The 26558-nt window shown below is 41.6% G+C and overlaps 1 protein-coding gene and 1 long non-coding RNA gene across 2 annotated transcripts in view; one reads left to right on the forward strand and one right to left on the reverse strand.

Moving 5' to 3' along the window:
- Positions 1-26558, reverse strand: part of COLEC12 (collectin subfamily member 12) — a 128368-nt gene that overhangs the window by 45979 nt on the left and 55831 nt on the right. The gene's annotated exons all lie outside the window — the stretch shown is intronic.
- Positions 15459-25919, forward strand: LOC140906795 (uncharacterized). Its single transcript, XR_012157251.1, has 2 exons — positions 15459-15848; positions 23105-25919. It is a non-coding gene; the product is annotated as an uncharacterized lncRNA (long non-coding RNA).

A 26558-nucleotide genomic window follows, 5' to 3' on the forward strand; every position in this document is an offset into this window, starting at 1 on the left:
CTCAAGTGAGGACGCCAGTGTTATTGTCAACTAAGGATTCAGGAAAAGAACCAGATGCTCCACTGAGCCAAGAGTATATAAAACAACATTTATGAACTTGGCATTTCAGGGCTATAGTTGTTAAACAAACTTTTGTGACAGCCCCAGGACTGATTTGGTTGTTGGAAGAGCCAGCAATAGCAAGACACTGTATAGAAAGCCAGTATTCAAACCATAAATACTTTTCAAATGCCTATTTAGTCTGCAACTAGGTGCTTGGGGCAAAAAGATGGGACTGTACAATGTAAAACAAGTGATTCTTCAACAGGTTTCATCCTGGTCTGTATGTCTAGAACATAAGATCAGTGCTGGTGGAGTGTGCAATGCTGATAAGGACAGGTCAGTTCTGCTGAGAAATCTGGATTGCATGGTAAACTGAACTCACTTGAATAACATGCATTTTAATGCCTCTCAATACAAAGTCATACATACAGGAATCAAGACATGATGTGGGACCGTATTTTGGGAAGCAGTGACTCAGAAAAGGATGCAGGGGCATGGTGGAGAGCCAACTCACAGTGCAAGGTGATGGCTAAGAGAGCAAATGAAATCCTTGGCTGTATAAGAGGATTATCAAGTGGGACTAAGGTGGTGGTATTACCTCTGTGTATGGCATTAATGACACCATTCCTGGAATAACGTGTCCATTCTGGTATCCATGCTTGAAAATTGAAATTAGGAGGGCCAAATCGCACCTGGAGCTACAGCTAGCGAGAGATGTTAAGAGTAACAAGAAGGGTTTCTTCAGGTATGTTGGCAACAAGAAGAAAGCCAAGGAAAGTGTGGGCCCCTTAATGAATGAGGGAGGCAACCTAGTGACGGAGGATGTGGAAAAAGCTAATGTACTCAATACTTTTTTTGCCTCTGTCTTCACGAACAAGGTCAGCTCCCAGACTGCTGTGCTGGGCATCACAACATGGGGAATAGATGGCCAGCCCTCTGTGGAGAAAGAGGTGGTTAGGGACTATTTAGAAAAACTGGACGTGCACAAGTCCATGGGGCCGGATGAGTTGCATCCGAGAGTACTAAAGGAACTGGCGGCTGTGATTGGAGAGCCATTGGCCATTATCTTTGAAAACTCGTGGCGAACGGGGGAAGTCCCGGATGACTGGAAAAAGGCTAATGTAGTGCCAATCTTTAAAAAAGGGAAGAAGGAGGATCCTGGGAACTACAGGCCAGTAAGCCTCACTTCAGTCCCCGGAAAAATCATGGAGCAGTTCCTCAAAGAATCAATCCTGAAGCACTTACATGAGAGGAAAGTGATCAGGAACAGTCAGCATGGATTCACCAAGGGAAGGTCATGCCTGACTAATCTAATCGCTTTCTATGATGAGATTACTGGTTGTGTGGATGAAGGGAAAGCAGTGGATGTATTGTATCTTGACTTTAGCAAAGCTTTTGACACGGTCTCCCACACTATTCTTGTCAGCAAGTTAAGGAAGTATGGGCTGGATGAATGCACTATAAGGTGGGTAGAATGTTGGCTAGATTGTCGGGCTCAACGGGTAGTGATCAATGGCTCCATGTCTAGTTGGCAGCCGGTGTCAAGTGGAGTGCCCCAGGGGTCGGTCCTGGGGCCGGTTTTGTTCAATATCTTCATAAATGATCTGGAGGATGGTGTGGATTGCACTCTCAGCAAATTTGCGGATGATACTAAACTGGGAGGAGTGGTAGATACGCTGGAGGGCAGGGATAGGATACAGAGGGACCTAGACAAATCGGAGGATTGGGCCAAAAGAAATCTGATGAGGTTCAATAAAGATAAGTGCAGGGTCCTGCACTTAGGACGGAAGAACCCAATGCACAGCTACAGACTAGGGACCGAATGGCTAGGCAGCAGTTCTGCGGAAAAGGACCTAGGGGTGACAGTGGACGAGAAGCTGGATATGAGCCAGCAGTGTGCCCTTGTTGCCAAGAAGGCCAATGGCATTTTGGGATGTATAAGTAGAGGCATAGCGAGCAGATCGAGGGACGTGATCGTCCCCCTCTATTCGACATTGGTGAGGCCTCATCTGGAGTACTGTGTCCAGTTTTGCGCCCCACACTACAAGAAGGATGTGGATAAATTGGAGAGAGTCCAGCAAAGGGCAACAAAAATGATTAGGGGTCTGGAACACATGAGTTATGAGGAGAGGCTGAGGGAACTGGGATTGTTTAGTCTGCAGAAGAGAAGAATGAGGGGGGATTTGATAGCTGCTTTCAACTACCTGAGAGGTAGTTCCAGAGAGGATGGTTCTAGACTATTCTCAGTGGTGGAAGAGGACAGGACAAGGAGTAATGGTCTCAAGTTGCAGTGGGGGAGGTTTAGGTTGGATATTAGGAAAAACTTTTTCACTAGGAGGGTGGTGAAACACTGGAATGCGTTGCCTAGGGAGGTGGTGGAATCTCCTTCCTTAGAAGTTTTTAATGTCAGGCTTGACAAAGCCCTGGCTGGGATGATTTAATTGGGTATGGGTCCTGCTTTTGAGCAGGGGGTTGGACTAGATGACCTCCTGAGGTCCCTTCCAACCCTGATATTCTATGATTCTATGATTCTAAAAAGGTTGAAAAATTGGAAAGGGTTCAGAAAAGAGCTACCAGAATGATCTGAGGTCTGGAAAACATGACTTAAAGTGAGAGGCTACAGAAGCTTAATATGTTTAATTTATCAAAGAGAAGGTAAGAGATGACTAGATTGCCGTCTATACCTACATGAGGAAATGATTTTGGATAGTCCAGGGATCTTTAATCTAGCAAACAACGTCATAACAACTTCCAATGGTGGAAGCTGAATCTAAACAAACTCAGACTAGAAATAAAATGCAATTTTCTAATAGTAAGGATAATTAACCATTGGGACAACTTATCTAGGAATCTGGTGAATTCTCCATCGATTGAAGTTTTTAAATCAAGATTGGATGTTTTTCTAAAAGACATGCTATAGCTCACACAGATGTTATGGGTTTCACATAGGAATTACTACATGAAATTCTATGTCCTACATTATGCAAGAGGTCAGACTAGATGATCACTGTCATCCTTTCTAGCCTTAAAATCTATGAACATACAAGTTATTTGTAAGATTCTTTAAGATATTGGAAACTATTAATTCTACCAAACATCATAATTTTTGTTGATATGGAGGAAATATGGTCTTGTGGTTAAGTCACTAGACTGGGACTCAGGAGATGTGCCTTTTGTCCCTGGATCTCCTATGCATTTTCTGTGTGACCATCTGTGTGTGTCCAAGTTCCCCATTGATAGTAAAATGGGATAGTATTTCCCTACCTCACAAGAGGGTCATGAGAGTCATTAATATTTGTGATGCTCTCAGATGTTACATCAATGAGGGCCATAAAAGTAAACAGAAATAAGGATAGGGACTAGCCTAAGAATGATAATAAAGCAATTTAGACTTCTTCCCATGCATCAGGCAACCTCTCTTTTAATCAGGGGAACAGAAAAAGCTCTTATACTCCTTTTAGCCCCAAAAGAATTTTTTAACGTGTCAGGATATACTATTTATTATTTTTAAATCAGTCAGTTAAATAAATTCAATTTGGCAACATAGCTTTTATACATCCCTCCTTCAAATCTCTCACTGAAACTTTTCTTATGCTTAACCTCCCTCCTGAGTGGTCTCCCTACACTCTCACACCTGAAACTTATTTGCATTGTTTTCATCCAATTTTGGACCTGATCCCACATTAGGATCCACAAGGGTATATCCATGCTTCCATGCAGATCCTCACTGATTGCAGAGTCAGAGCTGCTGAGGGTGAAGTCTTCATAGTGTGGTCCTTGTATTCCAATGTATTTCAGAAGAGCCAGGTACATAAGTGATATCTATAAATCATAACATTTTTACTTTGAGTCTAGGGCACAGGAGATGATACAGTGGCGCATTAACCTGATCAGCTACAAGTCCTCCTTCCACTTTAGAACAACAGGAGCTTTCAAGTCAGGAGCATTTGATTAATTTTAGATCTACTGGGAATTCCTGTGGTTGACAAGAACACCAATATATCTTTCTGCTTCCTATAATTTCAAAAAGCCAAACTTCTTTATTTTCATCCCACATGTACAATGTGAACAAAACCCTTTCTTCTGTGATGTTCCTTGGATGGTCCAGTGGTTAGGGTGTGAGACTAGGACTTGGGAGTCCCAGGTTTAAATACCCTGCCTTACTACTGACTTTGTGAGAGACCTTGGGAAAGTCAATGGGCAAGTCTACTTTGCAGCTGTGAGGTGTGATTCCTATCACAGACAGATAGGTTTGAGCTAGCGTGCTAAAAATACCAGTGTGGATGTTCTAGCATTAGTGGCGGCTTGGGCTAGCTGCCCAAGCTCAGGCCCAGGGAGTCAGGCGGGCTTGGACTTGAGGAGCTAGCTGAAGCTGCCACCAGTGCCGCTCTTTTAACGCACTCGGGTCTGTCTACCTATGCTGTGAATCACATCTACCAGCTGCAGTGCAGACATACCCACTTAGGCCAAGATTTTTAAAAGGTATTTAGGCATTGCTCTGCTCAGTGTTGCAAGTTTAACCTAGCCTAATTAGGCATCTAACCTGCTTAGGTACTTTTGAAAACCCCATTAAGTGCCTGTCTGCATTTTTAAGTGTCTAAATACCTTTGAAAATCTGGCCTGCAGGCCTTGCAAAGCTGAGCAGAGCAATGACTAAAATCTGGCCTTCAGCCTCTCTATGCCTCAGTTCGATCTGTAAAATGGGGATAATAGCCTACCCAACTCACAGCAGCATAGGAGGATAAAGCCATTAACAATTGTGAGGTGTTCAGATACTACAGTAATGGGGACAATATTTGAAGGACAGATAAGATAGATGTTTCTATAGGGCCTGATTTGCCAACCTTACTTATGATGAACAGCATTTATTCATCTGAGTAGCCCAGATAAATCAGGTTCACAGTGTTTTCTTAATTTATTATATGTCCCTTCATTGAAATATATGCAATATATATATGAAATATATATGGTTACCAAGAGCAACTGTGTGAAAATGGCTACCTATATGATCGTGAGCTCAGGGGTAAATGGTAAGCTATAAAAAACGGTGTGGGGTATTTGAAACGTTTTGCAGGCTCTTTAATCAGACTCATTTCTTTTTCTAAAAAAAGGCTCAGTTTAAGTCCCACAGTGTATATTACAAGCATGAAGAATAGTGATTCCAAAGAAAAACATATTGTGGGCCAAATTCTTCTCCCTCAGGTACAGGTATGTGGCTCACACTGAGCTCTGTGGGAGCCCTGTGTACATATCTGAGGGAAAGATCTTCTCCTGTGTTATGTTACTACTTGGGCAAATTTGGGCAAATGTAGGTTTCACCTGGGTAAAATGCACAAGACTCTACAGTCCACTCCTTCTAGAGGGAAGACTCATACCTATGGATGTTACAAATCTGAACTGCAGCATGCTGGGTAAAACACAACAGCTACATGAAGCAAACAATGTAAGCATATACCAATAAAACAGAAGAGCCCCACAAAGATGGCTTGTGTGTACCAATTTGGTTGTGCACATTCTAGAAAAGTATGATAACTGGGGAGATTGCATATGCAAGTTTTCTGGACCAAAACAAACAGGACACCACCCTAATGTAATATAGATTTTGAAATATCTCAAGTTCCTTATCTTTGCAAAAGAAGAGCCACACTTTTCTTTATGATTGGGTCTCAAATGCCTCAGTCTGCATGATCTCATTGGGCCTGATTCTACACTTTCTAACATGGCTCTAAAACAGAAGTTACTTCATTGACTTCAACAGTTACACCATGTAAATAGCAGCTTAAGTGGGATCAAAAATCAGGCTCCCTGAAAGTAGGCAAGAACAGTATTTATTTTACCCTCCCTCTGTGCCTCCCTCTCTTGAAAAGCAAGTTTCACATCTGCTTGTTATTAGTAGTTATCTCACAGTGTGCCTCTGAATCATTTAGAAAACTCAAAGCACATGCTTGTTCCTGCTGAGGAATCAGCCATTACCATGCTATTTACAGGCCCTTTGTGACCTGAAGCACACTACATGGTGTAGAAAACCGCCAAGGTTTTCATCTCAGGGGTTCTCACTGCCGCTAGGTTTAATTACTTAGCTAGCCGCTTTCAGAGATGTCACTCTCCCAGACACTAAACGTTAGCTCCTTCTTCATGAGGCGCAACGATGGGGAAAGTACAGTGCACATTCATGCGCATTTGGGCTTGTGTGCATGCACGCACATCAGAATCTGAAGGCCACTGGCTGATTATAACTGTGAATAGACAAAAACAACGAGGAGTCCTTGTGGCACTTTAGAGACTAACACATTTATTTGGGCATAAGCTCTGAAACCTGTGAATAGACAGCATGCCCCTGAATACAGAGAGTTTAGGTTCTTCACTCAGAAAAGGCCATGAACATGCTTTTCTCGAGTTCTTTCATGTTTAGCTCATCCAGATGAGCTTTATGTAACACTCTAAAGCACTCTACCATCATACAGAAGGAATCCCCCTTGCTCTGAGACACAAGGTATGATCCTTTGCCCGCTAAGGTCAATGGCAAAGCTCCCACTGACTTCCATGGTGCAGGATCAGGATCACAGATTTGTTTCTCAATTCAGAGATGACAGACAAACCTCTCACCTGAGATTTCCCGCTCATTATTCAAAAAAATTAATGTTAATAGGTTAAAAATATCTGATCTCCCAGAAAGTCAGTATTTCAGCCTGAAACTGTTCCCAATCAAGTCAACAGGAAAACTCCCATACCTGTCTATTTCTGGAGCACAAGGGGGTCAGATTTTGGCTGCTCCTTGCTCAAAGATGGGGAGGTGCAGTGTTAGAATCATAGAATCATAGCATATCAGGGTTGGAAGGGACCTCAGGAGGTCATCTAGTCCAACCCCCTGCTCAAAGCAGGACCAATCCCCAATTAAATCTGTTCTTTGAACAGAAAGCCGACATACTTATCAAATTCTGCCAAATAATCTTTTGCAGGGTTAATACACTGTGTTAGAAAAATGCTGAAGATTTTTTATTTTTATTTTCAGAGACTATCGCTATAACCAGGCATATAAGGTAGCGAACTACAGTACACAGGGTATGATGATCACTGTGGGTGTGCCAACCCTTGCATTAGGCTACTTACTGTAGTCTAGCTGTGTTCAATCCCCTACTTTGCCACAGACTTCCTGTGACAGCTTGGGCAAGTTACTTAGCCTCTCGGTGCCACGGGTTCCCATCTGTAAAATGGAGATAATAGCACTTCCCTACCTAATGGGTCTTATGAGGATAAATATATTAAAGACTGTGAGGTGCTCAGATATTATGGTAAATGGGAGCCATGCAAGTACCTATGACAGATTTATAAATCTGCCTGTGTGCCAATTATAAATGGAAATATCTACCACAGCCTTTCCACAGTATTTCTGAAGTATCTATTACCTTAGTTAGCATTAGAAAAAAGTGAATTCCACCAAAAACTAAAGAGATTCAATAAAAAAATAATTCAACCAAATGCAGCAGATTGAAATTGAAAACATCTGAATGTTGCTGAGATTTCCATATCTCCATGTGGAAATATCTGTGATGACAGCTTTAACCATACATTTTGCACACTGCTTCATTTCACGCCATGGGGAAGAAGGGGAATGTTTATATATCCACTCAAAAGTGTCAAGTACTTAAACAACACAATATGGGGAACTGTAAAAGTGGAGAAAAAGCACTCAAGGTATGGATAGGCCAAAATCCAAATCTAAACCTAACCTAAATAAGTTTGATTTCCTAAACTCCTACTACCAATCTAATATAAAACAGTATGTTTGACTAACAAAGTTTCTGGCTTTAACTCATGAAAACCATGGAAATTCAAAGTTGAATTCGAAGCTACTTCTTCCACAGTACATGCATTAAAAAAAATAAAATAAAGCGGTTTTCCATATATTGAGTAATCTTGTGTTCTGGCAATTTTTAAAAGTTTGTTTTATTTGCTATACAGACCAATAGTCTTTATAAAACAGCTAGTCTATTATTTAAATACATATTTAAAATTATAGACTCATTTATCAGAATAATATTAGCAGCAATTAGGTTAGAGGTGAAAAATACATTTATTTTGTCCATCCCAGTGCAAGCTACTTCCCTCTGGCATTTACAGAGTTTTCTTTTCCAAGGATCTCTATTGTGAGATCTGAAAAGCTTGATTTTGACACTCTTCCAGTTTAACATGTGATTGGGGCTACCTTGTCGTTAGTAGATAGATGGGATGTGGATCTTTGCTTGTTTTAATTAGACTTGGATAGTGTGGTTTCTTTGCTTTCCCAGTGCCTGGACAAGAATAGAATTTGGATCAGAGTGAACTGGCTAAGGCTCAATCCCACAAGAGGATATTGGTGGGAGAGCAAAGGATCTTAAGGGAACAGAAGAGTTGGTTTCTATCCCTGTTATTGAAGGGGATTTTCCCCCACCCTTTATGCAATAAGTTCACAGTTTGGAGGTGGCCTTGGATTCGCCATTATTCCTAATAACCCAAAGTACCTTTTTCATCTGCATCTAGCTAAGGGTTCATGACCTTTTCTGTCAGATCTTGACCTTGACAAAATAAACCAAAAATGTGGATTTTTTACTTTTAGATGAAATTATTGCAAAGCTCTTTATTTGGCGCTACAATGAAGATCATGTGGAAACTAGAGCTGCTACACACCTGCAGCTTCCTACCTGTTAAGCAGTATTTCACTACAGGCAACATGTCACAGCTGCTCTCCAGGAACTGTGTTAGTTTCAACATGCAATATAGACATTGTTCTATAAACCCCTATATTACTTGGGTCCAGGCTATCTGAGAAAGCCATGTGTCACTGTGGCAGTCGAGGTGATCAAACTAGCTATCCCTAGATTTAAGAATCCGGTGGCTGGTTGCAGGGCATTCTCTGTAAAGGACACTTGACTCCAGAGTTCACTTCCCCTGCTTGTTCAGCCAAGGCCAAATCTGCTGAGCATTAGAGCACGTGAGGCCCATCCCTTAACCGAAGTATCTGCTTGAGGAATTGGTTCAAATGATGGGGAAAGACATTGCTGGCTCTTTCATAGATGATTTTTGGAAAAGAGGCAGACATATGTTTTTACACGTGCCCTGACATGCAAGGAATTAGAAAAGAAAAATCTAAGGATTTCAAATTTTCCATTATAAGCAGGTATGCTACCCTTAAAAATAGGCAATTGCATTCTAGGAGTGCATTCCCCAGTGCTCTCCTAATCAAAGTCTTCATAAGATATAGTGAGTACATCTGAATTATAACTCCGAAAAGTAAAGGCTTATAATGGAAAGACTGACATAGCCTTAATTATGTAGAGGCTCTGTTTTAATAGAAACCATCAGCCCTTGGCATAAGAACACAACCACAATTGTCTGAATTTAGGGGACTTATTTTTTATCTGGGTGCATGCCCTAATTGTAGTCATTCTGTGGCTTTGTTTGTTTGCAACAATATTTAGGAGTTTGGGGGGAAAAAATCAAAGGGCGAAACATGTCATTCTTTAGCCTACTGTTTATAGTTCACAGAAGGCTTTAGCATACATTGTAGTGTTGTAAAACTCCAGAATGTCTTTGTATTCTTTAAAGGCATTACCAGTCTGCTAGCAATTTATGCATTGCTGGGGAGCTGGCAACCTTGTAAACTGGCACATTTTTTGACAGTCATGAACTTTTGTTGTTTCACACATAGGAATATTCCAAGAGTGTGGCAGACGCACCCATGGATTAAGGCAAGTATAGCCAGATCATTCATAATTTCTAGCGTCTTGAAAAAGATTATGAGCTTTTGGGGGGGGAGGGAGTATGAGGTGAAAAATTAAATATTTATATTAAAATATATTGGTTCTTTCCCAAAAAAGCAAGTGGAATTTATTCCATATGACTATGCTTTTCTTTTTCACATATAACAATAAAATATATATAGTTTATGCTGGTTTATTCTGAGTTTTTCTTGTGTTATTCCTCCTCTGTGGTCCGCCAACGGTACCCACTTAAAGGTTTCTGACTCTTCAGCCGTCACCTCTCGTGGGTGGAGTTCCATCTCTCCCCCCTCCTGACATTTACCCCTGTGATATTTCCAGCAATCCAGACTGCCTAAACAGGCCAGCACCTGATCTTTGCTTCCTCTCCCGAGGCTATGAACAGAGTAATTGCCAGTGGACACAAGTTACCATACAGCTCTTTCTAAGCAAGCACATTTATTCTTAAAGTGAAAGCATTACAAAGGAAAAAATTAAAAACTATAACAGCACCGACGCACATGCTAAAAAGTTTACCAGAAGTCAGCCCAGCTCCAACCTTGGGCTCTGGTAGCGTCAATCCTTCAAAACCTACAACTGCATTTTCCCTGTGGTTACAAGTTCATGACTGTCTCAGGTTCAAAACCAGAGCACAGGCTGGAAAGTTCAGCTGTTTCTTTATAAGATCAGGGGCCTGAGCTGTGTCTCCAGGAAAAAGGAATCAGCAGGCAATGACCCGCTCCTCCAGGCGTAGCTTCAAAAGACTGGGTTTTGCATAACCAGAGATGGGGGAATTTTCATTATCTCTCCCTAGGTATTCCCCAGCAAATCTACTACACACATATTGTCCCAAAAGTTCATTCTTGTCTGGCATATTTTCAATATAGCCCTTTGAACTCCCTGGCCACACACCATATCTCCCCCTGGAGAGGTGGCATGCAATCCCAGCCCACAGTGATACATAAACTTTGCATTTTATACAATAGACCCCATACTTAAACTTAATTCATTAAGGTCTCCCAAGGATATGCAGGAAATTGCCATATCTGTCACAACTTTCTTCCCTCTTTTGTTCACATCTGGAATTAGTCCTGATATCATGAGTATGGTATGTCATCTGCCTCATCTCTCCTGGTATAAATGAGGAAAACTACTTGGTACTTATCATTCATTCACAAGTCTGAATGGAACACAAAACTGTTCAGAGTAGCTTATCCATTTTGGCCAGGTTGATTTATCTACAAAGTTAAAGCTCTTTGGAAGGAGGACAGGAAATATTAACTCCATTGCTCCTGGAAAAATAACTTCTGTCTCTTTATAAACTTTATTTTAATGCGTCTCTCCCTTCCCCCATTTGTGTATTTATGGTGGATTGTTTTTTTCCCCTCTCTCTCCTGTAATGGAGATGGCCCCTCCCCCCTCCTTTTCTCTTTCAGGGGGATCCATGTCTCCTTGATGCAGCTGCTCTGTTTCAGCCTAGTTTCTTAGCAGAGTCCTCTCCTAAAAATGTTTACTTTTTTCTGCCCTTCTTGCTTCATTCTTTGCCTCTTCTTCATGCTGGATCTTTCTCTTTCAGTTCAGCCTGTTTTGTCCTTTAGTGTTTGGGAGTATAGAACACAAAGCCACCTCTTATTGAAAAGGTGATTCACTTACTTAAGAGAAACTTCCGTGTTCTCTTTCCCCTCTCTGCCAACAGGATCAGGCCAGTTCTGACACTGAGTTAAGGTGCAGGCTGGAGCAAAGAGAGGCATACATGGTTACAACAGAAATAATTGCTTTATTAGTGAGGACCCAACAGTTACACAAAAAATTCAGCATTACTTCCAGGTGTCGCAAGGCCTACAGTATTAACTCTTAAAATGCCTTCCAGTCTTGTATTCACCCTCTGCGTTTGCAATTGGTGTTGATTATGCTCTCCTACTTTAGATTTTCATACTTGATGGTGGCAGGGGACTATAACTTTTAATAAGCATTAAAAGCGGCAGGTTGCTTGGAGAGAAGATACAAAACTTGTATTATATACATGAGAACACAACTCATACTGAGATTGCTCGGGCTTCTGAAAACCTCTAGGTCACACCTGGAATAATACATCTATTGTAACAGTCACTCTCATATTGACATTAAGTCATTCATTAGCCTAATCACTCCCCTACCAGCAATATGATATCCGTCCTTAGAGGGATGTGCCGAGTCAGTGAATCCACAGACTGCCCTAATTATGCCCCATTCCCAACCAGCACCACCCACTTCATTGGCAGCACTAGCCTATACCCATATCTGAATGGAGAGGATGCTAATGTTTTCTGATACTTTAACCTCCCTTTTGTCAGGCTTTTGCCTTGAGGGGCAAGCTAGCATAACAATTAGATAGCCTGACCCAGTGGAAGTGAAAAGTTTCTAATGTTGTAATAGTTATGATAGATCCATAACCTCTATTTGGTGAGCTATGGGTGTGTCACAGTTAAAGTAGGCAGTGGAATTTTGCCTCCGAGTTCTCCTGGTTATTTTTTTACATTTGTTTTAACTCAGATATTCTTTTAGGGCTCTTGTTGTTTTAAAGGTACAGTATTTTCAACCTAACTCTAATTTTAGGGTTTTTTTATGTTTAGAAAAATAGATAAACAGCACCAGACCCTCAGCTGCAGTAGATCACTGGAGCTATGCCAGTTTACACTGGCTGAGGATGTGACCCACAGAGTTAATAAAGACAGCATCTTAAAGCCTAGTTTGCTAGTCTGTCTGAAAATAACAGTTAGGCATGTAATTTGCATTAATTCTGGACACTGATATCAATTTACCAATGAGAATATGCTCTTATGACAGAAGCCATCTGGGAATAGTTGTGATACTGATCTGCATTGAACATGTTCAAGGAACCTACAAGAGAGGATGACACAAAACCTTTATTGGAAAAGATTAGAGAGTCTGATCCTGCTCCCATGGAACCCAGTAGGAGTTTTGCCATTGACTTGCAGGGGAGCAAAGTCTGGCTCTAGGATTGGCCCCGAATACTTTAAATCCACATGGTCTGACTCCCATTTCTAAAATGAAAGGAAGTATTCTTTAGGATTCCTTCTCATCAGTTTAATACATTTTCACAGGGACACAGCCAATCTCTCTCTTGGCGTGCTGGGAGCATGTTGAACTATTCTCCTCAGAACCAAGTGAATGATTTATGATCACAACAGCAGCAGTAAACTACATGGCTATGTTTAAACATCACTGTCCTGATTTCAACTGTTACTTGCTTTCCACGTATCTAGTAAACTCATATGGGCTAGGATTCTTTTTAGTGTTATCAACTGCTGTGAAGAGTTGGCTTTATCTTAAAATAAGATATTTTATTGGAAATCATGCACAATCCATGTATCTTCATACAGAAGCTGTCCTTAATTAGGAATCATGTTTGTTTAGCAGCCACATCCTTACCATGTGGTGTTCAGTTGCTGCCTTCTATCAGTAGCCATGTTTTTACACACCAGCTACAGGGGAAAGTAATTGAATTGTAACAGAAACCACCCTTGATTTAAAGCTGCAGGGAGAAACTAAGTAGACATAGTTGAAATCATGGATGCTAAAAAAATATGCATGGTATCTTGACCGATTTGCAAAAAAGTTATTATTTCTTTCAGTTTAAGACATGTAAAATATGCTCAGTAACCTCCCATTCCCCAAAACCACATGATCTTGAAAACGAAAAGTATTAACAACTAAACTCATATATACACAGAGCTATATTATACATATTACATACATGCTATACACTATAAAGTGTAATATACAAAATATAAAATATTATCTATGTGTATATATGAATTTTGTTTTTAATATTAGTGTGTGCAGGCACATGTGTATCTATATATAATCATGCCCACATAAGACAAATGTAATGACATTATAAAACTGTAATAAAGTGATGCCTTATTTTCCACATAAAAGGAACATTTTATTGTCACACATGGAACTTACTCTCCTGAATTAAATAAACTTTATACAACCAGTCTTCATTTAGAAATCATTCCTTTCAATCATTTTCTTGTAACAAAAGAGCAAGCACTTTCCTAATATACAAAAAAGGACAGTTTTGAAACTTGAAAAGGAATGAATTTAAGATTAGGATTGAATTATTCATCATGGTTGTTTCAAATTTAGGATTCAGCAAGGAGTTCAAATACTACATTTTCTCAGGGAACAAAAAGTTCAATTCAGAAACCAGTAGTAGTAGTGGTGGCCGGAGACCCGGGCCCTGTCAAATCAACAGCCCTGGGGCAGCTGCTCCCTTTGCCCCTCCCCTGTGGGCGGCCCTGCTGGTAAGGTCCATACCGCTGATGGGGAAGAGATAGCGACATTAAAGCGCTGGACAGTGCTTCAACGTCGCTGCCCTTTCCCCCATCGGCAGCCCTGCCGGTACAGACCCTAGCAGCAGAGCCGCCGACAGGGGAGGCAAAAATGGCAGGGATGTTAAAGCACTGCCGTGGCTTCTGACCAGTACACCATACCGGCCCGTACCAGCTCACTTTCACCCCTGGTAACACCCCCAAATGGCTTTGACCACTGCTTTCTGAATTGGCCTTAAACATTTCAGGGATGAATGTATTGTGGAGCACTGTGTGTAAACTGCATCCAAAGAGCCAAAAACTCCCATAAAAATTAGATGTGCCTATGATCTTAAATACTAGGATGTTCCAGCAGCAGCAAGGATGGAAACCTATGATATAATCTTCCCAAACACATTGGCAAGGCAGCTCTAGTATCTCGGAAAATTGGATATAATCATGATGTGATGAATTTTGGCTGAATATATCAAGGCAGGTTGGTAAGGAGTTCACAGAATCTTCTCTCTCCCCTCTGTAGGGCACAAAAAGGGTTGTTGTGTTAAAAGCTGAGAAGGAAGGTAAAGAAGCCATTCATTCTTTCTTACTCATGCACTCAGACAGGCTCCATCATGCCTGTGAGCTCATGAGAACTGTGCTCTTGGTCGAACCTTTGTAAGTTTATCCTTTGCTCAGTCTCTGCAATTAGGGATTTCCAATAGCGTGGAAGTTTTAATAAAGCAATTTCTATCTAGTTCAGATTTCCTTTGGCCTTGCAAATAGCGCTAATAAAAGGCCAAACTATCATTCTTTTTGATTGCATCATATTTAGGTGTTCTACAGTCTCAGAAAGTCACTGAGAGTCATGATACCCAAGAGAGAATTTATACATTACAGATGAAGCTGTTCTGACCTCATCAGTGAGGCAGACAGGAGAGTATTTGAAATAGTCCCGTTGATGCACTACTTGATAGGATGACTTTTCAATTTCTATTTTATGAACAAATTCAAACCTTATTTAGGAAACTGAATGGCAAGTCCCTTGCTCATTGCCATTTGCACATGATTCCCCCCACACTTTGGGGTGTGATCACTTTAATAAACTTGAAAACTCTCAGTCTAGGCTTTTGCAGGACACCTTTGCCCATGGCTATCAAACCAGTTGTTTTCCTCCTCAGTTTTTTCTCTCTGTCATCACTTCACTATTTTAGAGCACTGTTGACCATTGAGAGTTACTGTTGTGGTACAACCTTTCTAATGTCAGACATTGAAGAGATAGCAACCTAGGGTTATTTACCTTGGGTATTTATTATGGCCTTCAACACTATAGTATCTCTTTAACATATTTATTCTTCTAGGGTTACCAAGTATCTGGTTTTTGACCATAACACGTGGTTGAAAAGGGACCCTGGCGGCTCTGGTGAGCACCGCCGACCGGGCTGTTAAAAGTCCAGTTGGCAGTGCTGCGACGCTGAGGCGGGCTAGTCCCTGCCTGTCCTGGCTGGCACCACACTGCACGCCAGAAGTGGCCAGCAGGTCCTGCTCCTAGGCGGTGGGTGGGAGGAGGAGGAGGGAAGAACCATAGGGTTCCCGGTCAATGGGAGTGGGCGGTGGGCAGTGCGTAGAGCCTCCTGGGCCCCCACCTAGGACCCAGACCTGCTGGCCGCTTCCGGGGTGCACACAGAGTGGTCCCAGGACAAGCAGGCTGCCTGCCTTAGCCTCCTGCTGCACTGCTGATCAGGAGCCACCCAAGGTAAGCCCGTGCCCCAACCCTCTGCCCCAGCCCTGAGCCCCCCCCCCAAACCTGGAGCACCCTCTTGCACCCCAAACCCCTCATCCCCAGCCCCACCCCAGGGCCCTCACCCCCAGCCCAGAGCCCTCACCCCCCGGCCCAGAGCCCCCTCCCATACCCTGAACCACTCATCCCCAGCCCCACCCCAGAGCCAGCACCCCCTCCTACACCGCATCCCCCTGCCTCAACTTGCAGCTATCCCAAACTCCAAATCCCTCAGCTCCAGCACCCTCCCCCCTACCCCCCAAGAATCTGGTTCAGTAAGTGCAAACAGGCAAAAAGGCGAGGAAGGCATTGATGTGGGAATATGGATTAAAATCGTAGCTCTTTATACATTTTCATGAGATTCAGAGAGTTTGCCAAGCCTCTGTGGAAAGGTTTGCATCTGGGCATCTTCCAATTTTACATAACAAAAGCACACAAGGAAAGATCCATCCCTTCATTAGGGGCAGGATGCAACACTTGTTAAAGAATCATGTTTTTGTTCTAGAATCTCTGACACTTAGGGTTTGTCTACACAGAGCAGCAATGCACCTATGGGGGTGTGATTTCTAAAGCATACTAATGTGTTGTGCCTTAATTGGCCCTTTTAGATCCTGCTGGTGTGCAATTATGAATCCCTAGTATGCTTTAACATAATGCTGTTAAAGCGTATTTAGGTGCTAAAGGAGCATTCAAGGAAGACAAGGCTATTGTGTTGGATCTGAGGGAGATTCCTATAGCTGAGCCACTGTTTTTAACGTGACAAATCTGAGGACTGTCCCAGAGTAATGTGTCAATATGGGGAGATTTTGGAACAGACCGATAAATTAAACAGTAATAAGTCACCATAATCCAACCAATAGGTCTATAAAGTTCTACCAACATTGATAATCCCTCAAAACTTCCATACACATGAAAAAAGAACAGAAATCCTAACAATACAATACATAACAGGATAATCAAGGACAGTTTCTTCTGATGAATAAGATATTGTGAAACTACTTGAACAGAGGGAAAGTATTTATGGGTAAATTATTCAACAATCAAAGGAAGTAAAAATATGAATAATATTTGAATATTTTATCAGTCAGCAAAAGAGTTGGTCAAATAATGGAGATATTTGTTCACAGATAATTTAATGAAACTTTTTTGATAAATTATCTAACAAATAATTTGACTAGATGTAAATGAATTCTCAGGTATCCAATTGCAATAGGCATGTGTGAGCGGTTTGCATATACTGTTGTTCTGATAAGCCAGAGGGAAGAGGTAAAGGAAGCATGTTCAATCTGGAATTTAAATAGACTCTCATAAATAAGAGACATCAGCTGCAGGTCAACAACAAACTCTAATGTGTTGATTTTCTAAGGAGAAAATAGCTGCAGCTATGTCAGACTTTTTCAGGTAGGCTGTTAAGGATAAAGTCTTCATTTTTTGCAAAGCTACAGAGAAAACCAATAACTAGCTGCTGGAAATATGACATTCTGTATTAGGGGATAAACAAGACATAGATAATTGAAGTTCTACTTCATACGACATAGGAAAATGTTCTAAAGAGACTTTAATTAAGCCAAAAGAAAAGGTGGGTGAGGTAATATCTTTTACTGGACCAACTTCTGTTGGTGAGAGAGACAAATTAAGCCCTCAGTTATAGGTTTCCACCTTCTGGTAGGGAGCAGTGACTACATTCCCAGATTTGCACAGGGATAGTAATTACACTTTGATGTTCAAAATACGTAAGGGCCACAAGGTAGTGCTGCTTTTAAGTATGTTGAAGAAATCACTGTAAACACCATGGACCAAATTTTCAATGTATCTGTTTTGCATACACACAAAACTTCCATACATGCTCCCAATTGAATTTACTGATTTGCACGTGAAAATGTGGGTTTTACCCACACAAACACGTGATAACACAATAGAAGCCTTTGAAAATTTGGCCCTTTCTAAAGTGAAGCTGATTTAGCAAGCACCAAAGAGAGACCAATAAATAACCATAATTAAAACATATTCAGAGGCTCACACATGAACAGGGACATTGAAGGGTAGACGAGAAATATAATTGCAAAGTAGTAGCAGCAAGGCTTCTACTTCTTACAAAAACAAATGAGACCATATGAAAGATGCCATATTGTATTCGGCTCCTGTCTCAAGATAATCCCACACTATAAATATTGATGCAGCACTTGTGACTGTGGCCTCCACAGGACTTAATGTAGTATAATGTAATGCATCTGTTCACTACCTAGTGGGGATGTAGCATGGGAGACTGTACAGTAAAATATGAACAAGAAATTGAAGGACTCATTATACACTGACGCTCCTCTTACCCATCTCATGCTGTTATATGAGGATAGTGGAAAATATTTCCTAATTCTCAAAGAGAGTGATCTTTTATATTTCCAAAAAAGTTACATTAGCTGAGTTCAAAATAAAAAGGGGGAGGGGAGAAAAAGTGGACTTCATTCTTTGACTTTCTGTAATTGTGTAAAATATCATAGTTGTTTACGATTTTCATATGTGATGCATAAGATATGAAAAGATCACAAAGTATACATGGAAATTTAAAGGAATAAGGAAAGAGTCAGGAATTATGCCTGATTTTTAGATCTTTAATTTAGGAAGTCAAAGGATGTAATTGCCAGTTTACACAACCTAAGTAATGCACATAGAAAGTATGTGTGTTAACCATGTTAAAAAAAAAACAACCAAAACAACTCTGTGCCACCCACACTGTAGATAAGTGGCACTTTATTCTCTCACTTTAAAGACACCCTTTAAAGATTTGTAGATGTAAAAACTGACCTACTTTGACAGTGGTCTCATCGGGAAGTTTTTATTTTTGGGAACCATCCCATATACAATATTGTTTTCTTAAAACAATTCACCTTATAATTATAAAAAAAAATATTAAAAGCCACATTCACTGTTACACCAACAGTAAACAAATCAATGTTTGCACAATATATGTGAAAAAATACATTTTGGTTACTGTGAGTCTGTTCTTCTAACCTTATGATTCTACACAGTAGTTTTGTTAAGATTTTCCTGGCAGCAAAAGTTTGAAATGAAAAATACATTGAGAAGATCATTAAAGCAAGCTCTTTTGGCTTCTATGTGGGATCACTATCAAAGAATGTCAATTTGTGGAGCTACCAATGTTAACAGCATTCTCTGAAATAACGCTTTGGTTGTGGCACAGTACACTTTTTATCCGCAGAATATAGCATCTCTCGCCACTCATTTTATTATTATTAAACATTTATATTGTGATAGATCCTACTGGTCAACCAAGTTGAGGCTCCATTGCACTAAGAACTGTAGAAAAATAAAGGAGGATTTTCAAAGGCAAAAAGGGCAGGCAGGTACGGAGTCGGGCACTGTGAAAGGGAAGACTCCGCACCAGTGCCACCTCGTGGTCAGGCAGGGGCGCGGCAGGTTGTCTCCCTTCTGTTTCTCCTTTCCCCATTTTCTGTTCTGTTTTGTGGGGTCTGTCCCTTTTTTTTTTGGCTCAGCCCTCTGCAAGGGTCACACATTCTAGTCCACCCTTTTCAAGGTATACAAAAGAAAGTCCGATATTGGGGGAAGTCTTTCAGGGCCATCAACGGCTTCAGGGCTTTCTCCTTAGTTCAGGGACTTGGAGTATGGACCCTTGAGAACTCAGGATCTTCCCCTGCTGGATTCCCCACAAAGGTAAAGGCTCCCATTGTTGTCCTGTCTTGTGGACTTGGTAGGGGAACACAGGCCCTGTCTCTCCACCATGCTCTGATCCAGTACTCGGTGGTGGATAAATAAGTTCTGTACCTTGGGGTGCTAAGCAGCTGCCTCCTTGGATCACTTTGTACCTAAGTCCTCTTTTGCCCACAAGGTAAATTAAAGTTTCTGCCCTTCACAGTCAGTCGCCAGTCTCTTCTTTGCAGGCTTTGTCAGGTCTGTGTTGCCAGATCTCTGCCTACAAGAGCTCCTAGGCCATACTTCCCCAGAGCGCAGAACGGGTCATACTGAAAGGTGAAGTGTCAGGCTGGAGGGAGGTTACTAGTGGAGACCCTCAGGCATCAGTCTTGGCACCAGTCTTATTTAATATATTTATTACTGACCTTGGCACAAAAAGTGAGGGTGGGTTAATAAAATTTGCAGATGACACAAACTTGGGAAGTATTGCCAATACAGAGAAGGATTGGAATATCACACAAGAACATTTGTAGAGCCCTGTGCAGATACAAATTTGTATCTGCATCTGCAGATATAAATTTGTTATCTGCAGAACCACAGGGTTCTCCCGGGAACCGCAGTGGCGAAAGCAGCAGAACATGGGGCTGCTGCTTCAAGGAGCCAACGTCCCACACCGGCAGCTCCTCTGGCGTGGCTGTACTCCCCCCAGCCCTGCCTACTGGGGCAGGCACTAGGCTCACTGGCAGCTGTCCCTGGTCGCACTCTTGTGTTCAAGTGGCATGTACACCCTAGACAGGAGGCACTGACAGCTGCGTGGAAGGGATGGAAGCAAAGCTGGGGGCGATACAGCCGTGTCAGAGGAGCTGCCGGCATGGGGAGCTGGCTCCTGGGAGCAGCGGCCCCACATTTTGCTTCTTTTGCTGCTGCAGTTCTTGGGAGAGCCCCGCAGATACTGATTTATATCCGTGGATATCCACATCCGTGGGATATAAATTTGTATCTGCGCAGGGCTCTAAAGATCTGGATGATCTTGTAAACTGAAGTAATAAAAATGGGATGAAATTGAATAGCGAAAAGTCATGCATTTAGGGACTAACAACAAGAATTTTTGCTATAAGCTGGGTACTTATCAGTTAGAAGCAACAGAGGAGGAGAAATCCTGGGTGTATTGGTTGATCACAGGATGACTATGAGCTGTCACTGAGATGCGGCTGTGAAAAAGACTAATGCAGGTGAGGTATTTCCAGTAGAGACAGGGAAGTTTTATACATTATACAAGGCAATGGTGAGATCTCATCTGGAATAGTGTGTGCAGTTCTGGTCTCCCATGTTTAAGAAAGATGAATTCAAACTGGAATAAGTTCAAAGGGCTAGTAGGATGATCTGAAGATCATCATAAAGAAAACTTACCTTATGAGAGAACAAATGGATATAATCTGGCCATCAATAAGTTTAGACTTGAAATTAGGTTTCTAAGCATCAGAGGAGTGAAGTTCTGGAATAGCCTTCCAAGGGGAGCAGTGGGGGCAAAAACCCTAACTGGTTTCAATGTCATGTGGCCCATTGGCGACTGCCAGAAGCAAAAATCCTCAATAGCTGGAGACGGGACACTAGATAAGGAGGGCTCTGAGCTGCTACAGAAAATTCTCTCTCAGGTATCTACCTGGTGGGTCTTTCCCCCATGCTCAGGGTCTAACTGATCACCATATTTGGGGTCAAGAAGGAATTTTCCTGCTGGGTCAGACTGGCAGAGACCCTAGTGGTTTTTCACCTTCCTCTGCAGCATGGGACACGGCTCGCTTGCAGGTTTAAACTAGTGTAAATGGTAAATTATCTGTAACTTTAAGTCTTTAAACCATGATTTGAGGCAGACAGTAACTCAGCCTGAGGTTATGAGTCTATTACCGGATTGGATGGTTGAGATTCTGTGGCCTGCAGGGTGCAGGAAATCAGACTAAGTAATCATGATGGTCCCTTCTGACCTTAAAGTCTATGAGCAGAGGTCTAATCTCCTCCACTGCCTGCTTGCTTGCCTGCCTCCCCCTGAGCTACTCTGATTCCCTTTTTTAAACTGTGCCTCCAGCTTCTGCAGGCTTTGCAGGTGCAGCGGGGCAGGGCCCCCTGGACCCAGAGCTGCTCCTTACCCTCTTGTTCTCCAGTGTGCAGTTTGTACACCCATCACAGACACCTGACTGTCCTTTGTGCCTTTAAAAATAACAGTTCTTTGCCCCAAACAGCCCAAGGATGGTACAGAATCAAATAAGATCCACTGGGGAGAATTTGAACTTTACCTGCCCAGAAGGGTGGTGAGGGGGAAGCAGGAGCTGCTCCAAAAACCAGATGGGTCCACTGTCACTTTAAAAAAATTCTGATGGACAAATGATATATAACACTTCTGACTTGGTAGAGAAGGTAGAGGAAATATATTATGATGGATGAAGTTAGGTAAACTCAGCATTTTTATGATGGTCTGTACAGAAATCTGAACCATGATTATTATACAATCAACAAGGCATTTTTAACACTCACTCTGTTTGGATTCTGCATGTGAACAATGTTGAATTTTTTCCATATTGTAATGGTGCCTCTGAGGATATCAAATAAATCTTTCAATTGTTAGAGAAAATTAGAAACAGTTTAAGGGCAGTTTGGCCATGCTATTTGCTCAAGGCTTTCACTACATAACCCTTTAGTAATGGTGCATGACCCGGAAGGAGACATAGTCTGCCTCTTGTGGGAAATTAGACAATTAGTTACTCTAAATTATACTTCAAGAAATATGAGCTGAAACTAACCATATGGGTAAATATGCAGCAAATGCTCTCTCTCATCATATGTTTGTTTGAAAAGTTTTACCTACTCTGCACAATGGCTTCACAGGTATGAAATAAGGTTGTAATTATTTAAACAATGTTAGAAAGGCAGCCAGTTACCTATAAACAATATAACTTCCTAATTCCCAAGAGCCTGATTCTGCTGTTTACACATTTACATACAGTACTAATTTTCATCCAGGACCGTTTTCAGACTTAGTTATGGACAAACTACTGGGTTCACAAAGAATATGACTTAGGACTGTGGTAAGGGCAATATTGGAGCATGTCTCACTACATAATAATATATTCATTCAAAGATGAGTTAAAAACCAAAAAGGTTATCGATGGAGAGCAAGTAGACCTTGGTATACTGGTTATTATTCAAAGTAATTAAGTGTATCCAGCTTTATGCTCTAGATTCTTTTCTCTGGTTAGGAGAATTGAAAAGAAACGTGAAATGACGAAAATATACCATCCCTAACCTCAACTGTAATTTGTGTTTAATACTACTTACATGTAATCAGTGCTTTGTGGATGAAGTTTTTAATGTACAAATTATAGCATGTATCCAATTGTGAAGGTAAAAGCTAAACAAGAATGGATTGACTAACTTAGTTACATTACCTTGAAATAACTAGTTATCCATCCTGCTTCACAGCTGTTAGTCATCATGCTCTCATTGTCTTAAAAAAAAAAAAGATATAATTCCCAGGGTACATTATTCACTCTTTTCTTCTTATATTACAGATGGGCCTGGACTGGAAGGGCACAGATGAACCAAGAGTTCATGAACCTCAGAGTTCAGGCCCAGCACTAAAAGATTAATCTGAACTGGAACATTGGATCCAATACCCCTTGATCTTTGGAGAAGTTTTGATCTAGGCTGATATCCATTTTCAGGACTCAACTTAGCAGCATTGACTCTTTTCTAATTAGCATGTAGTCTGCAGTGTTTAATGCTTAAACCAACTCTTACACAGCATACAATCCTGGTTCTTTTCCACCAATATTCATATCAACACCGAAGAGTATTTATGTTTAAAAAGGAGGGAAATATGATAGTCATTTAATGCCCCCACACTGCTATGAAATTCCAGGCTTTTATGTGCAGGAAGCATTGTGTTGATTTTGGCTTCCCTATGGGTTAAAAATCTTGTTTAAATGTTGCAGACTCTAAATGCTCTTTGAGGTTTTTCACTGTTGTTTTATGGAAAGGCTTCTGCCTGATTATTTACAGATGCTGTCTCTGAGAAAGCCAAAAATAGTCCCCTACTAATTCTGAAATTTCAGCTTGCACTTTTATTATTTTACTGTGTAACCAAGAAACATTGCTCCAGGTTCTTTCATTTACATAGCAAAGTGGAGCCTTTTAGACCTTCTGCCAGCATCATGTGCCATGACAGTTCAGGGTAGCTACAACGACTACAAACACAGATATTAAGGCCCTATCCAGCAGATATGCATCTGCTACTGCTGCTTGCTCAATGGCCGTTCTGGGTGACATTGCCACAATGGTTCCTCCCTATTTCAAGATGGTACCTTCTCCTTCCTCCCCCTTCAAACCGTGTAGTCTGGAGAAGAGAAAACTAAGAACAGTTTTCAAGTACATAAAAAGTTGCGGAGGAGGGAGAAAAATTGTTGTCCTATCCTCAGAGGTTAATGAGAACAAGCAGTGGGCTTAAATTGCAGCAGTTTAGGCTGGACAAAGGATGAATATAAACAAATAATATAAGTTCGCATGGACAAAATTAGAAAGGCCAAGGCACAAAACAAGATTAAACTGTGCCCCTGAAAAGTAGACCAAATTATCTTCTGAATAGGTCAACCTGCTGCCTAGAAAATATCTATAGCCAGTGCAGCTTTGAAGGTTTTGGGTGTTTTCTGAAAGCAAGTTTCCTTACTGTAAACAGTATTATTGATTTTCTGACTATATATATATGCGCAAATGTCATGTAGGGACCCCCCCTCCATTCAAAAACAAACTTTTGCACTTGTAATGTTCATGGTGGCTGGAGATGTACCAAGGAGGTGTTTAGTTTGACTACACTTGAGACACCAAATCATAGTCAAAAGAGTGCTAAAAATGAGATTTGGATTTGATTGTGACAAAATTTCACCATCTTATGAGTTTTCTGACATTTTGATCCTGAGATTGGACACTCTTTTAAGATTTTAGCTTTCTCCAAACTGGAGACAGAAAATAGGATTCTTTCAGATGTGGCTCTAACCTAGAATCAAAGTTTTAAAGGCAGATTCTGATCCAAACTTGAAATCTCACCCTTTTCTTCCTGAAATGTAAAGGAGCTAAGATTCCAAGTTCTGGGTTCAACTCACCTCTAACCACAGGCACCAACTTCCTCCTTGCCGCAGGGGGCGCTCAAGCCCCCATTCTGCCCCAAGCCCTGCCCCCACTGCACCCCTTCCCCCAAACCCCTGCCTCTTTCCACCCCGCCTCTTCCTACCCCCACTCTGCCTCAGGCCTTGCCCCCACTGACTCCACCCCTTCCCCCAAACTCCACCCCACCTGCCTCTTCCCACCTCACCTCTTCCCACCCCCTGCCCCGAAGGCGCCCTCTCCCCGCTTCTCCTCCTCCTTCCCCCTCCTGACACCGCAGAACAGCTGATCGCAGTGGGTATGAGGCGCTGGGAGAGAGGGGGAGGAGCTGGCTCGACAAATTTTTTTCTGTGGGCACTTCACAGCTGGAGCACCCACGGAGTCAGTGCCTGTCTAACAATAGTATAAGCAAGATCAGTCCAGTCAGAATCAAGTATAGGTGACGATGACAAGTAATATATGAGAAAGTCTATCACAACACATCTGAATGTTCCATCAACTGTCACACAGGGCCAAATTTACAACTGCAAATGGCTATTTTCTGCTCTGCAAAATGTTCATGAGAAACTCCTGTGTATGTCAGCCTTCTATTTGCACAAAAAAGGACTTTTACATGCTCAGAATGCATTTTCTGCTTGCAAAAAGAAAAAAAATTGCCTCTGTTTTTTGCATGCACAATTACCCACTGTGTTTCTGTAGACAAATAGAGACACAATTTTTTGCAAAGGCCAAAATTTAAGTTACAGAGACAAGGAAGTAACAGGCAATTTCCTGGAAGGAGAGCCTCCTCCTCGCATCCCCTTTCCACTACACCATTATCAAAGCTTCCCAAAGGGCAGCAACCTTTATGCTCCTGGGACTCTACCTGAGTCTCTACTGAGCTGTGAGAGGACACAGAGGATGCTAGAGTGAATAGGCGGTGGTGGTGGTGTTGCAGACCAGAAAGGCTCCTGTTATAGTGTTAGACAATGGCATCCTGTGAGATCCAATGTGGTCTTTTTATTGTGTATTTATTTAAAACTTTCTGTCCTGCATGCCCTGTCAACTGCATTTCTGTGTGTCCAGTTGACCCTGTCAGATACTGCCTGAGCATCTTGCTATTATGTATATGTTTTTAAGATTAAATATATAAATGTAGAAAAAATAGTTATCTACAGCTACCTAACCACAATGCAAGTTGGCCACACAATTTTTGCAACCACAAAATAAAGAGATAATTTGCAATTCTATAGGCCCTTCCACCTAAGGATTTCAACACATTTTACATATATCTATCTTTGTGCGACCATAGTAGCTGAGCGCCTTCCATGTAAAACAGTAACAATGGAGTTCTTGGAGGGCTTCATGGAGTCTCTGGCACTTTTCTCTTTTCAGGGTTTTTTGCTTCTCATTTGGCTGATTTGTTTGTGTTTGATTCCATTTTTGGGGTGGGTGGGTAGGAGGTTTGCTTGAATAGATGGGAGTATCAACAATGCAAGGGCAATTCTTGCTAGGGTGGAAAGACTTTTTCAACAAGGAAGGTTTTGCAGCATTCCTTAAGATGGTTAGACTCCACCTTTGCCTAATCTCCTCTGGTTGTTAATTCCATAGCCAGATCCTGGCATCTAAGAATGCTTTGAGCCCAGCTGCCACAGACTTTGTCCTGTAAGGTAGGTAAGTCTCTTAATCTTTATTTTTAAGATGAGGAAATGGACAGAGATAAGTGACTTTCCTAAAGTGAAACAGGCATTCCACGACAGAGCTAGAATAGAATCATGACTGCCTGACCCCCTTCCTTCCCTGTATATATAGCTCAACTTACTCTCCATCCTTTTTTTTTTAAGAAGGCTCCTAACTAGGCACCTTCCTGCTATGTGACTTTAAGCA

The sequence above is a fragment of the Lepidochelys kempii genome, chromosome 2 (genome assembly GCF_965140265.1).
Source record: "Lepidochelys kempii isolate rLepKem1 chromosome 2, rLepKem1.hap2, whole genome shotgun sequence".
Lineage (NCBI taxonomy): Eukaryota > Metazoa > Chordata > Testudines > Cheloniidae > Lepidochelys > Lepidochelys kempii.